Below are 13,111 nucleotides of genomic sequence, written 5' to 3'. Positions count from 1 at the left end.
TCGTACCTGAAAGTTCCAATGACTTTATGCTTCTTCCTCTCCCTACTCCCCTTCTCCAATGTCCCATTTCTCTCTCTCTCTCTCTCTCTCTCTCTCTCTCTCTCTCTCCACATTTATTTTCCCATTCTAACAATCACAAGTTGCAAATACCGCCGATTCTCCAAGCGCATCGATCCGGCTTCCAGTTGCCATGGCTACTGAAATGAAACGGGTCCCTCCCGCCCAATTTACAATTCTTCCAAAATATCAAATTTTCAGAAGTGCAGCATTCAATTTTCAAATTTCAGTTCGATGAGTTGCTTCTGACAAATATACAGTGAGCAGCGGCTACACAAAGCGTGCGCTCTTTCACACTTTCCCAATGCCATCGCCTGTTGGTCCTCCTCGTCCGTAATGGAGAGTGCTGAACAGCTCTCAAGCATAATTTTCATTTTTACATTTCAATCTTCAAGGCGAAATGAAAGGAAAATTAGGTTCAAATTTCGTGTGCGATGCTTGAATAGGACAACGCGTTGACACTGTTCAATACAAGTCATTTCTTCGCGGCCTTGTGTGTTTGATGTTTTGCTACCCTTTCGCTGGGAAGCCAGAACGCTTTCTCACTCTTATGCTTGAATAGAAATAAAATTTATTATCAGTCCTGCCAGCGCAACGCGTTATTTAAAATTTGCTTTGCTGACAAAGGAATTATAGTTCTTGCTAAAATCAATCGACCAATCGGATATAACCTTGAGAGAACGCTGTACATCAGCAGAAATTCTTTGCCAATAATAACATTGCATTGTACACACATACATGCCGTGTGAAAAAGGTATCTCGACATGACTTTGAAGTAGAACGAGATACTGTACTATAACAACTGAATAAACTGCTAGAAAAGGTATTAAAAGATACTGCTAATGGGTTTTTAATACCCCCACACAAGGGCTCAAGCATGTTGCTCAGGGCAACAGATTCAGCGTGACATGCACTGCCCGTGTATGTCAGCTGCTGAGAGCTGACGGGAGGTTCCAATTCGTGTTACGTCACTGGGAAAGCGATGACGTAAATTGAAACGTGTGATTAATTACTGGGGGTAATTAAACCGTTAGTTTATGACCTTCTCTCGCGTTCTTTCAATTCGATGCGTGCAGAGTAGTGACCTTTCCACACAGAGGGGTCTGACGCCAGTGGTTTCAGGGCTATGCTGTTGCTATGCGCTCTCGTTTCATTCAATGTAGTTCTCTTGCGCTTATCCATACAGAATCTTATCCGAGGCTGCGTTCAAAAGAACCACTGGGAGGGGAGAAGTGACGGGAGACTCAAAAAAATTTGATAGTTCAATTGAGGGGCTTAAAAATACTGTTGGATCGAAAGGTGGAGTCGAAAAATAACATGCTGTTGATTTGAACATGCTGTTGATTTGAAGTATCTTCATAGGCTAACATTGAACATAAAGTTGCCCAAATATCAATTTTGATGAAAATGTCAGCATTTAAGTATTCATCGTCCACATATTATAACATGTGCATTTTCACGCCCTTAAAGATTACAACAGATCAGACCACTTCGCTATGTCATGAGAAATGCTTCTTGTCTGAGAGTGGTACAAACGTATACGTAGTGATGACCCCTTTTGTCTAGTGCAGAATGTTAAATTTTATGCTACACACAGTAGTATGTAGTAATCCCCAACAGAGGTATGGAGGCAAAGGTGTGTTTCAAGTTGCCAGACTGATCGGCGCCAGTTTGTTCCGACAGGCCATCTCAGACCATCACTTTATTATATCCACACCGGCGACATAGTGACGTCAAGTGGAACAATATGTATATATTGACTGGCCCTGTGAGGTTTAATAGCTGACCCCTCGGCCTGAGTCAACCAGAACGTTAACAATTCAATACGTTCAGGAGAAAAGGGTGAGACCACAGGTGCCTGGAGTTGCTGGTATAAATGCATAGGGCATGTACACCGGCAACTCCAGGCACCTGTGGGTAAGACACAGATCATGAATTGTATTATACAAGATCAGGATGAAAAGCAACCCTATAGCAACAATGAAAGTTTAAAAGTAAATTACAGGACGTTCAAACACCAGGTATAGAATCATTATGCATACATCATCATCACGAACGTTTTTTTCGTCAAGTACGGGGAAGGTCACAGAGTTTTCAGTCTTAATCCTCACGATCATAATTTTGTTGTTTTTTTTAAACACGTAAATTGATCGTTGCCCGTCATAAATATTGAAATGCGCAGCTCCTCCAGCCTCTGTGGAGAGAGACATGATGCACTTCAAATCTATTGATTTGGCAAGCATGTCCTTGATTTCTTTTAGATTATTTAGGGGGTGCTGAAAAAATCGGGGAAAATGTTTTCGTTTCACACGCCCTTCCCGCGAGGTGTTCATGAACACAGCCTTTCTTGAGAGATGGCGTGGTTCCTTTGCGGGATTAGGGTCATCTGTATTTCCTATGGCCCATAATTGATTTTCACCCGAGGAAACACAAGAAAATTCGCCACAAAATTATGAAGGACTACTCAGGCCGAGGTTGTGCTCGTAAACACTGATCGTTGCCATGGATACACGCATATTTACTCTGACCCGAGAAAGTATTATTAAATAACCGGATTTCCTTTCATTGCATGGAGCCTGGCACGCAAGAGACACAGAAAGTTCGCCGTCCGGCGACAATTAAATTAAACTTGCCCCCTGGAATTGGACCTTTATTTAGAATATGTTGTTCGTTTCTATTAGCGGCCGGCGTGTCTTTTTTTATCACGGATCATGTTGAGAGATGTAATTTATAGAAGGAAAAATGCTCAATCTCAAGCTGAGAGCTACTCTGCATTTCACTCCACGCTCTTTGTTGGCGTAACTGGGAGATCGTTCAGAACCTTTTAGCCGGCAAAGAATGAAATATTCCCGTTTCAAGTCATACGACTTTTATTTTACCGACAAAATGTTGTAAAGATCAATTATGAACTGAATTAATGACTTAATATAAGCTAATAAAATGTACAACGATATGATCAGATATGATATGCAATGATAATCATATCGGATCGTGTCCTGTGTCCTAGCCACAACATAGCCACACTCCGAAGGCAAAAAGAACTCCAAAGCCAAAACACTCCATGTAGAGTCTAGGCTATACATATATCCTATATTACATGTATATCATACCAGTCTATTGATGGCGCAAATACAGAAGTCTGATTGGTCGAGACGTAAGAGTGACCGTGGTATATTCGCGATATACCACGGCCGGCACAATCGCGAGTTCTCGACAACAGTAAAAATCCTTTTTTGACATTACTAGACAGAATTTCAATGTTCTGTTATAATAGCAATAAACCACACGATTTTGACCAGTTCACGACGTAAATGCATTTGCTATTGCTCGAGCATATATGTCGTGAACTGGACAGAATCTCGTGGTATACCATCGCTGGGTGTGCTTTATTGCTTAATCATATATCATACCATACTTATCACACATATCGTATCATTTCATATCTTATCATATCACATAATATCACATCACATATCATATCACAAGAGAGACAATAAAGTACAACTGAAGTGATAAGGCTTTACGTGACTGAATGTAAAACTTTTAGATATATCATAAAATAATAAAACAGAATAAGAGAGCATTAAATAGAAATAACGCAAAAAGTCATCAAGTAACACGACATGATTTGATATGATATGATCATGTGATATGATATCATATGATATCATATAATATATGGTATAGAATGGTATGATAGTAAATATGGTATGATATGATGTGATATGACGATATGACACGACTCAGCTCAACACAACACTATGTAATAATCTATACTCATATTACATCACATAACGTCATACCATAAGATTATTTGTCATAATACATTATATTAAAGGTAATATGATATGATATGATAATATCATTATCGAGATTTGCGGCACTTTTTTAAAATCTCTCGTGAAAAAGTCAACGAAGTTGCAATTTGTCACTATTTCCAGGAACTCGTTTTGCTCAAATAAAAAATCAAGATACCAGGATGTTCACTTGGCTCTCAGTGTCACGCCGAAAGTGCGCCACCACTGACACATGGCTGGCACACGCCATTACCACACAAGGATATCGCAAACTTGAAAGTACAGCAGCCTTTCCGTGTGCCTCTCAAGTTTTCAACGCTTTGAGTGCTGTACTGTTCCCATCAAAAATTTTAGTGCAACATTTTTTCCAATTTTTATGATTTTGTCTGTAATTTTTTTGATAATTTTGGACCAAATGGACATCACATTTCATTGGCTAAAGTTTGTTATCAAAATTTTGACAAAATGTGAAAATTATCGACTGGAGTATATTTCCTAAAGGAGACAAAAATTGACTTTTGCGCTCAAACGGTTAAACATTCTTTCCGTTTGCAAGCATGCCACATCTTGAACACAAAAACTGTATTTATAGAACAGTACTGCCAGACGACAGTTATCGTAATTATACATCTCACGTATGCCTGCTAAGTGATGCGCAACTCCATTAGGCACATCAAAAAGCAAACAAGTGCTAAAACGGGCGCAGTCCTTTCTATTTTCCACATTTTCGACTACAGTCCAGCGCCACAGCCTTCGGGGGTGGGGAGCTTCGCCCTCGGGAATTTTTCACACTGTCAATATGTAAATTTATGTAAATTTTCAAATCCTAGCTTAGCTAGGTTCTGCTAGGTTCGTGATAATTTAGTCGGGCATCGGCCCAGCAGTCAGCTTCTACTACAGGACTGATAAATGTTGTAACCCACATTGAGACAGCATGGTCCGTATAATACCCTTTCTGATTACGGGTCGATCGGAGCTAGAATCTTTAGGCTTTTTTTAGATTTCTTTATCCTTTTGCTCGCTCCCAAATGAAATATAACTATGGAAGAACGAGTTACGGAAAATCAAAGTTTGAAATAGCCTCTAGTATGCCACTGGTATGCACGTGCTTGAACAGATGACCGTCGCACCCACAGAAACGATTCACAGTCAGTCCTCGTTGCAAAACGTGATTCACTGGTACTATTCGACGGATTTAATGAGCTCCTGAAGATCTCTCCAATTTGATACGATTGATATCACATTACAGTTTCGCTCTGGTTCTACCATGCTGTTAAAACAGCAGTGGTTGAAACTTTTTCCCATCTTTCTCATGATAATATTATATATATATATATATATATATATATATATTATATATATATATATATATATATATATATATATATATATATATATATATATATATATATATATATATATATATATATATATATATCTGAAGAAATATGCGTCACTTCTTCTTTGACTGTGAAATGTTGTCCAATGAATTTCATCTTTACTTATTTATTCATCGATGCATTGGATAGACAGCCAATCCTTGACTGTGGTATGTCGGAAATCTCTGTCGTCCAAAATACATGTAAGAAACTGTGTACACCTCTTCATATGACACCGTTGCCGCCAACCGATGTTGGCGCCAACTCTGTGACACGCATTGTGAGACGAATATTGACATTGACATCGATTAACGAAATCACACTACACTCGATTTCAGCAGAAAGTTCAAGTATCAGTATTTCAACACTTTCCTCGCAATGGCGGGCATTTTATTTCCCGGTTCTTTCACTTCGTATTAACATAAGCATCGATCACAAAAGTAACCGCTCGTATAGAAATTTACACGCCTGAAACGAATGGACTGTCGTTGTCAAAATAAATAATGTCCATATTCTGTTTAGATTTACTGAGGCAAAACGAGCTAACTTTGCTATAAATTGACGACGAACGTAAGATAGGGCCTTGCGTCATCCTTTCGTCATATTGTACGTTTAGAAAGTTTTGCGTATTGTGACATTTTATGCAAGTATTTTGGTTACATCCAGTGATCTATTTTTATGCACTCGCTGAATTTGCTCAGTGTCGTCTGCCCGCTCTATGAATGATTACTTCAATATGCTGACGTTTTTAGTCTAAATCCTCGTTCTATTTTCAGTCATAATAGAGCGTATGTCGTGTTGGGTATTCTAAAGAGACATTAGCCCAAAATTTGTTATAGAATTTCAACCAAATTTTCGTTCCATGTGATCAATTTCGACGCCCAGTTGACGCCTAGGTATGCGCTTGAAGGCTACATGTAGTATCAAGCCTAGTTGATGTATCTGTTTTTTTGAAAATGAAAAATATTGAATTATGTAGGTACATATATTTGGATTCAAACTTTTACAATATTCTTTTGGCCTACCGCTTGTGGTGGCTCATTTTAAAAATTATGGAGTAAATTAAGTTTCTCTGGCTTTGTTTTGCGAAAGTCGGGAATTTATTTTTCCCCATAGAGTTAACACAGGGATGGCAGCCATTTTGAATTAAGAGTATAGGTAAATACAGGGTAACTTGTTTCTTTAGTAACAAACTTTGCACCATGAACCCAAATTTTTATTTTTGATTTTGAAAGAAGAACGTTGAAAGTTTCCTTAAGGAAAGTTTGAGCAAATTTTCAATCTTAAGTCTTAGGATTTCCGAGGCACGAACTATCTTAAGATCTCCCTGTTGTCAATATTGACACCAACAAAGGTCGCATCTATATCTTTCAATCGCATTCGTAAACAACATCAATAACTGAGTATTCAAACAATTTTGCTCCACTGGGATGAACGACGAAATGAGGATTCGATATAGTGTATGGATACTGAAAAACGTATTCAAATTTTGCTTCTGTCCCATCATGTTAAAATTAATTTCCGGTAATATTAAAAAAGGCTTCCCATAGCGAACGGCAAAATTCAACACAACAACTTGGACAATAATTAAATTTGACAGAAGCTTGACATATTGAAAGCTTTGTTGGGTAGAATGCGTTTTCCAGTACTTTTGTTCTATTTGTGAAGCAAATCTTCTTGTCCCTACTCCAAACTCTTGTCGAAATTCCTGCTGGTCAACTTGTCAACGCAGCCAGGATATCTGCAATGTCCAATGTTGCTGCTGATAGATAAATTTAAAGGGAAACAGTCGTCGGAAGTGCGCGCCTGTGCAAGTCTGTCGTATACAAACAATGTATTTCGTGCACGAAATCTAGATGTACCTCATCATCATAGCTGCAACATTGGAATTATACGATGTTGATTATGACAGACATGTTTTAACTTTCATCAATCCCCATCGTACCTTGGATACAGTGTTTACATTGGTCGTATGGGTCCCATACGACCTTTTAGCACAGTTACGACGACACTATCCCTTTAAGGTAAAGACTAGAACTCATTATATGTCACAAAATTGTACAATTATCCCAAGCAAGATTCATTCTTAAAAAGTATGAACACGATTATATATGACTTTATCATTCAGCACCGTTTAACACGATTGGAACTAATTTGGGATAATTGGATTTTCGTATTTTTCAAATTTCTCAAAAGTGTTAGTTGCCATATAGCTTATTGTTGCAATATTACAAATTACTCATAAAAACAAGTGTGTAGATGAGCTTACATTCGCAGGTTAAAGGTATACAGTCACCTGTATTCTAAATATGCCCATATGTGGTCAAAGGGGCGTTCCTTGGTATTCAAAATGCCCATGTGAGGGCGCCATTTTTAAAAAGCGGCCACCCACTTAAAATCTGTGATTGGTTAGATTTTCTCTTTCCGTGGTAACTGTGGCAAAATAGGAACAGGTGACAGTATACCTTTAAAACGACCTTACTTCACCATCCATTTATCCCAAATTAGTTCCAATCGTGTTGTTTACACTGTTTAAAATTATTCTCACGTTCAACTCGGCAGGAGAAAAATCTTCTTAATCTCGGAGGTATATCTGATACAGCCACTTTACACTTCGAGACAGTCCATAACCTCTAACCTTAAAACCACAAATGCGACGCCACTGTCACATCATTTTTGCCAATTCAGGCAGACAGCAGTGGATCCTCGAGGGAACGGGCGTACCGCGAGAGCTCTTCTAGTCGTCATCGTTACATAGTCCCCTTCGGGTTAATCGTTTGTGGTTTCGATTTTGAAGACAAAGTGAGCGGTTTTGAGTGATTGGTTTTTAGGGAGTGAAATTTCAGGAGCAAGCCGAAAAGGTGAAGTGATTGACAGGGATTACTATAAATTATAAATTATGCACGCATGTGCAGGTGATCCGAGCACTAGCGAACTAACACGGTCATGTCACAATGTACACGAACATACACTATGTCAGGAGTCTTCTGAACGCGGTCAAAGTAAAAGCTGCGAGTATGTGCTTAGGAATGCAACATTGTGTGGAGGTAGAACGTGCCTCGGGGACAGATATTCGGATTCTCAAATTTCTACAATTCTTTTCTAATCCACCACTTGTAGGGGATCATTTTAAAGCTCTTGGAGAAGGAAAAACTTTCACCGGCTTAGTTTTTCGAAAATCCAAAATTTAATTTTTCCCCATAAAGTTAACACAGGAATGGCGGCCATTTTGAATATCGCAAAATGTTGGGTGATTTGTTTCGCTAGTTCCAAACTTTGCTCGGTGACCCCCGATTACAATTTTTGATTTGACAAGAGAATGGTCGAAAGCTTCATTCAGGAAAGCTTGAACAAAAAATTTAAGTCTTTCACTTTCGAGGCGCATACTACCTTAAAGGATGCACTTTTTGATCCCAGAAAGGGGATGAACAGAATGCCGATGATTCTGTTTTATTTCCGAGATCAAAATTTTGACACTTTTCCTAGATTTTGTATTGTTTTCCTCCCACTCTAAATTTTCACACTTTTAAAGTCTTTTCAGAACAGAAAACATGCAACACAAAAAATTTCCGAAATTTGTGTTTCCTATTTTGACTATCCTCATGCCCACTAACATCTTCATAGTTGACCCCGTAGAGGGCGTATCTGTCATTTGATTATATGCGAGATGTAATTCCCACCATATTATTAGCGTACTGTTACATTGACAGCAACATTTCACGTCACCAAAGTTTTTCAGTGCAATGTGTCGAAAGATGTTTGCGATGCAAATTAGTTACTTCACGGTTTAATCTGATCAACTACTACAAATATATTCACACATGGGTTTAAAACCCGGTTCGAGCATGGCAGCAGTAAACTTGGACATATATCTCGTCGCTGTATTCGGACGCAAACTCCATTCAGGTTAAAAGGACTGTATTTACCGACATCTTTGAAATGAACCGCCGAAATGCCTTGTGGGTAACGTAAACACTGACATGCGCACTTTGACGACCCCCCGCCCTTTAACCAAGAGCCACCAGCGGAACGTTTCGGCGCTCGCTGAAGTGACGTTCAAAGATTACTTGCAACACATTTTGCCGTGCAGCCGACTCGCAAAGTAACATCGCGTTAAATGCAACACACGCAATCTACACTTTCACGAGAGGAACAGATTAATAGTCCGACTCACAACAGTAATTTTGTGGGTAACCCGTAAATTTTATTACCTAGGCGATACTCTCATTTAAATTTGCACTTACTTGCAGAGAAACTGGACCACTGATATCAAGACACTGAAATTCAGTCGATTTACCAGACACAATTCGTGTACATCAGCCAATACCTTTCAAAAATTTCCTCCACTGTTGGCGCTTGTGGACAATCTCGAACATAAAGCGGTTGCATTCGAGCGAAACACGTAGATTATCAATCTTTTCAATCAGTGGGACAGATGACCCTCGATAGATATAATTGTAATCTGTCAGTAGTCTGATCGGTCTCCCGTAGGAGGTCCAAATATTATTAATTTGATGAAGATTATCCGCTTTACAAGTAATGTTAAAGGAATTGCAATAGATACAATACTGATGCATTCATCCATTTTTCCCCCAAAAAAATCAAATACACTTTTCTTCATCCCGTATAAGCTTTGAATGCTATAATTGTTCCAATCAAAATTTTAGCGCAATATTTAGCCAATTCTTATAATTTTTTTTGTATTTTTTATTATACTTTTAGACCAAATGAACATCACATTTCATTGGCTATAGTTTTTAATCAAAATTTTGGCAAAAATCTGAAAAAAAATTGACTTGGGTATATTTTAACATTTAAGACTTTAAACAAAATTTGACTTTGGCGCTCAAAATGTATCGTGTACGATACGCGTTATCAGACGGCCATTAGATGTAACTTTCGATGATATTGTATTAATTACTTTTGTTATGCAAAGCAAACACACTTTTCTTCTTCTACCAAAACACTGAATATTCTTACACGATGAGTTGTGTTCAATATCCGCTGTTATTCGGTTGATAAATAACTTCTAGTCAAACCAGAAAGTCATCAACATTGAACAACACACGATTACAGGTTGGCAACTTCGACACTGTAAGGATTTTGATTGCATTCAGGGTCGGAGTTGTACAAGATATCTGCATTTGAGAGACTGAGAACCAAAAATTATGGAAGAAAAGTATAGGCCGACGCCAAAAAAGGGTTAAATGTTACCCAAAAGAGAATACTTCTGGACATCACGTTGTCCCATAGCAGATCTGCATCTCAGCAGCAACGAGAGCCGTGGCCTTTCATGATGACCCGTACAATGTATTGACATTTTCTATCGTTCTATCTTACCCCTTTGAGGCTATTGAAATCTGTCCTTCCGTCTGTCTGTCTGTCTATCTCTGTCTGTCTGCCTCCCTCATGAATTATGCAGAGTCTTGATCAAGTTGCTGTATTTTGAGATTTAGACCTCTCTCTCTCTTTGCTGTTCTCTCTCTCTCTCTCTCTCTCTCTCTCTCTCTCTCTCTCTCTCTCTCTCTCTCTCGTCTCTCTCTCTCTCCTCTCTCTCTCTCTCTCTCTCTCTCGTCTCTCTCTCTCTCTCTCTCTCTCCAGATTCTATATTCACAGTACCTATATGCATTCTTAAAAACGCTCTCTAGTCCCATTAACCCAAACAATCTCTGCCTTTCCCGATGGGCAGCCCAATGCCCAGTCATCTTTTTTCGGAGACATTGTGTCGGCATATTGACGTCCCAGTTGTACACAAATCGCTGTAACCCTAATTGTGACCTGCTCTCTCGGAAGATTTAACGGTACACCTGCTCGAAACGAATTGTCATATTTTAAGAAAGAGCAAGCCGGCTGTGACCTGGGCATGTGCGAAATGAACCTCGAGACGACTTCTTCGTCTTGTAATACCTTGTAGAGATCCGCGCTTATCTCTTTCTTAGAATTCCTGAGGCCAGTTTACTTGTGAGGGGATATGTATTCAGAGAAGTAATTCAGAAATCAAAACAAGCATTTTGTCAGCCTCAGAAGGGATTGCAACAATACGACTACAGACTGGTTCATGTGATTATTATACCCTAGCGGGCCGAATGCAGACAAATAAGGATAGCTCGGTGCTTTGGCGTTGTACAAGAACAACTCTATGATGTTGGAAAATCTGATACAGTTAATGCTGTAGCAAAATCGCCATTAGTTGGTATCGTTTTTGCTTTAAGTAAGTGCCAATCTTCTGACTGCAATATGAGCTATAGAGATTCAAATGAACCGGTGTAGGCATTTCGTGCCTGGGCGTCGACGGGCTTTTGCACACCCAGTTGTATCAGTGATCAGCCAATGGAAGTACTCGTGTGTTATAACAACGATGAGCTAGACAGCACGATGCTGATAAAATAGATATGGAACCTTTTATCTCAGGAAAGGTGGTAAAATGAGGAAAAAATCAGCAGTGTGCAAATTATTACAAATGGTTTCAAAGCCGAGGGTCACCTTCACCCATTTGAATGAACGAACTACCGTCAGAATTAATCGTTCCGCTGTATGCTGGCATAATGACGTGTTCAGATAACAACTTATGCCAATTAACTATTCATACCGTGTTTGGACCAATTATGCGGGCAACCTTGACGAAAAAACTCGAAATCACTTAATGCTAGAAGAAGAGATACGTGTAATATTATTTTGCTGAACGGTGAGGTAAGGTATATCATTTGAAACATCTTGTTAATGTAGTTCCGATTGTATTGTGCATAAGGACTTGCCTTCTGATGAGAAATTATCAATCAATGGTATGTATTGAACTCATGTTTGAGCCTCTGTTTGGAATTCTACGATACGCGTTGGTTATTGAGCAATGCGGGTACTGCGATTAAGACGTACGATTAGTTTTCAAAATAACAGTCCATCCAGACCGTGGTCAAATCCTCGACCTGGGGCCTTTACAGTTAGCGCAGGCTTTGGTGAGGAAATAGCACGGCCACAGGGTTCGGGGACGTACCACATCTGCGATACGCTCAGACACGAATCATCGAAACGCATGAAAAACCACAAACTAATGCCTTCGGAGAGATCACCTCAGTCGTAATTTGTCATGTTTCGCAACGATCGGCTCACAGTGATCCACAAGGTCGCTAACCCCGGTTTCCAGCTTTATTCCGGTCGTCACTTCCCTTAGTTGTGATGTTCAGAACATGCCACTGTGTGTTTTTATCTTTTTAAAGACATGCTCTACTACTCTTGCAAAATCAACACTTGAATTACATGAATACCACCGAAAAAACTATTTGTAACACCGTCGATGTCTCGACAAACAAATAAAAAACTCAGTTTGCCATCATCACTGAAAACAAATTTGGATGCATTACGAACAGGCCGACCAACTTTCTCTCGAATTCGAGCAAAAAACTTTTTTTCACATAAAGCACATGTCAACTGAACTTAGTACATATAGACAATACCGCAGAGACGTCACTAGTGAGTCCAAAATGATGCAGAGCAAACTTTATTAATCTACAGCGTTTTTTGTGAGCAGTCTTCTGGCCAAATTGTCTAGTTTTTGCACACACAAGGAGAGCACTTGTCTGATGTTTTTGATACTGGCGTTTCTCTGTTGTACGAAAAACTGATCATGTTAACTTTCACATAGCGCTCAAACGTGGCAAGGTTTTTTTCACCAAACGTTGTAATAAGACGCCTCTTCTCACAAATTTTGAGGATGTGCATCGATTTAAGACGACTTTTTTCTAGAGGCTAGGCTGCTAACACATTCGAAATATTGACAATCTCGTAAAGTTTCTAAGCCACAATTCGTGTTCGCTTGTTCTCGAGGGCCCGTAATCCACCCAACACGCCCGCGGGGGCTTATCAAGTAGTTTTCGAAATTTC

The 13,111-nt window shown here is 39.3% G+C and overlaps 1 protein-coding gene across 2 annotated transcripts in view; it reads left to right on the top strand.

Annotated features, from left to right (window-relative positions):
- LOC139117086 (dual specificity protein phosphatase 10-like) overlaps positions 1-13,111 on the top strand; it is an 82,527-nt gene that overhangs the window by 62,569 nt on the left and 6,847 nt on the right. Inside the window, exon 1 of one of the 2 annotated variants that reach the window (XM_070679947.1) lies at positions 11,843-11,923. The exons of the other annotated variant lie outside the window; for it this stretch is intronic. The gene's annotated coding sequence lies outside the window, so the exon portion shown is untranslated. Of the gene's footprint in view, positions 1-11,842; positions 11,924-13,111 lie in introns of those variants that run through there. 2 annotated transcript variants of the gene reach the window in all.

This window comes from Ptychodera flava, chromosome 2, assembly GCF_041260155.1.
Source record: "Ptychodera flava strain L36383 chromosome 2, AS_Pfla_20210202, whole genome shotgun sequence".
NCBI lineage: Eukaryota > Metazoa > Hemichordata > Enteropneusta > Ptychoderidae > Ptychodera > Ptychodera flava.
This window is presented reverse-complemented; position numbering and strand designations above follow the sequence as displayed.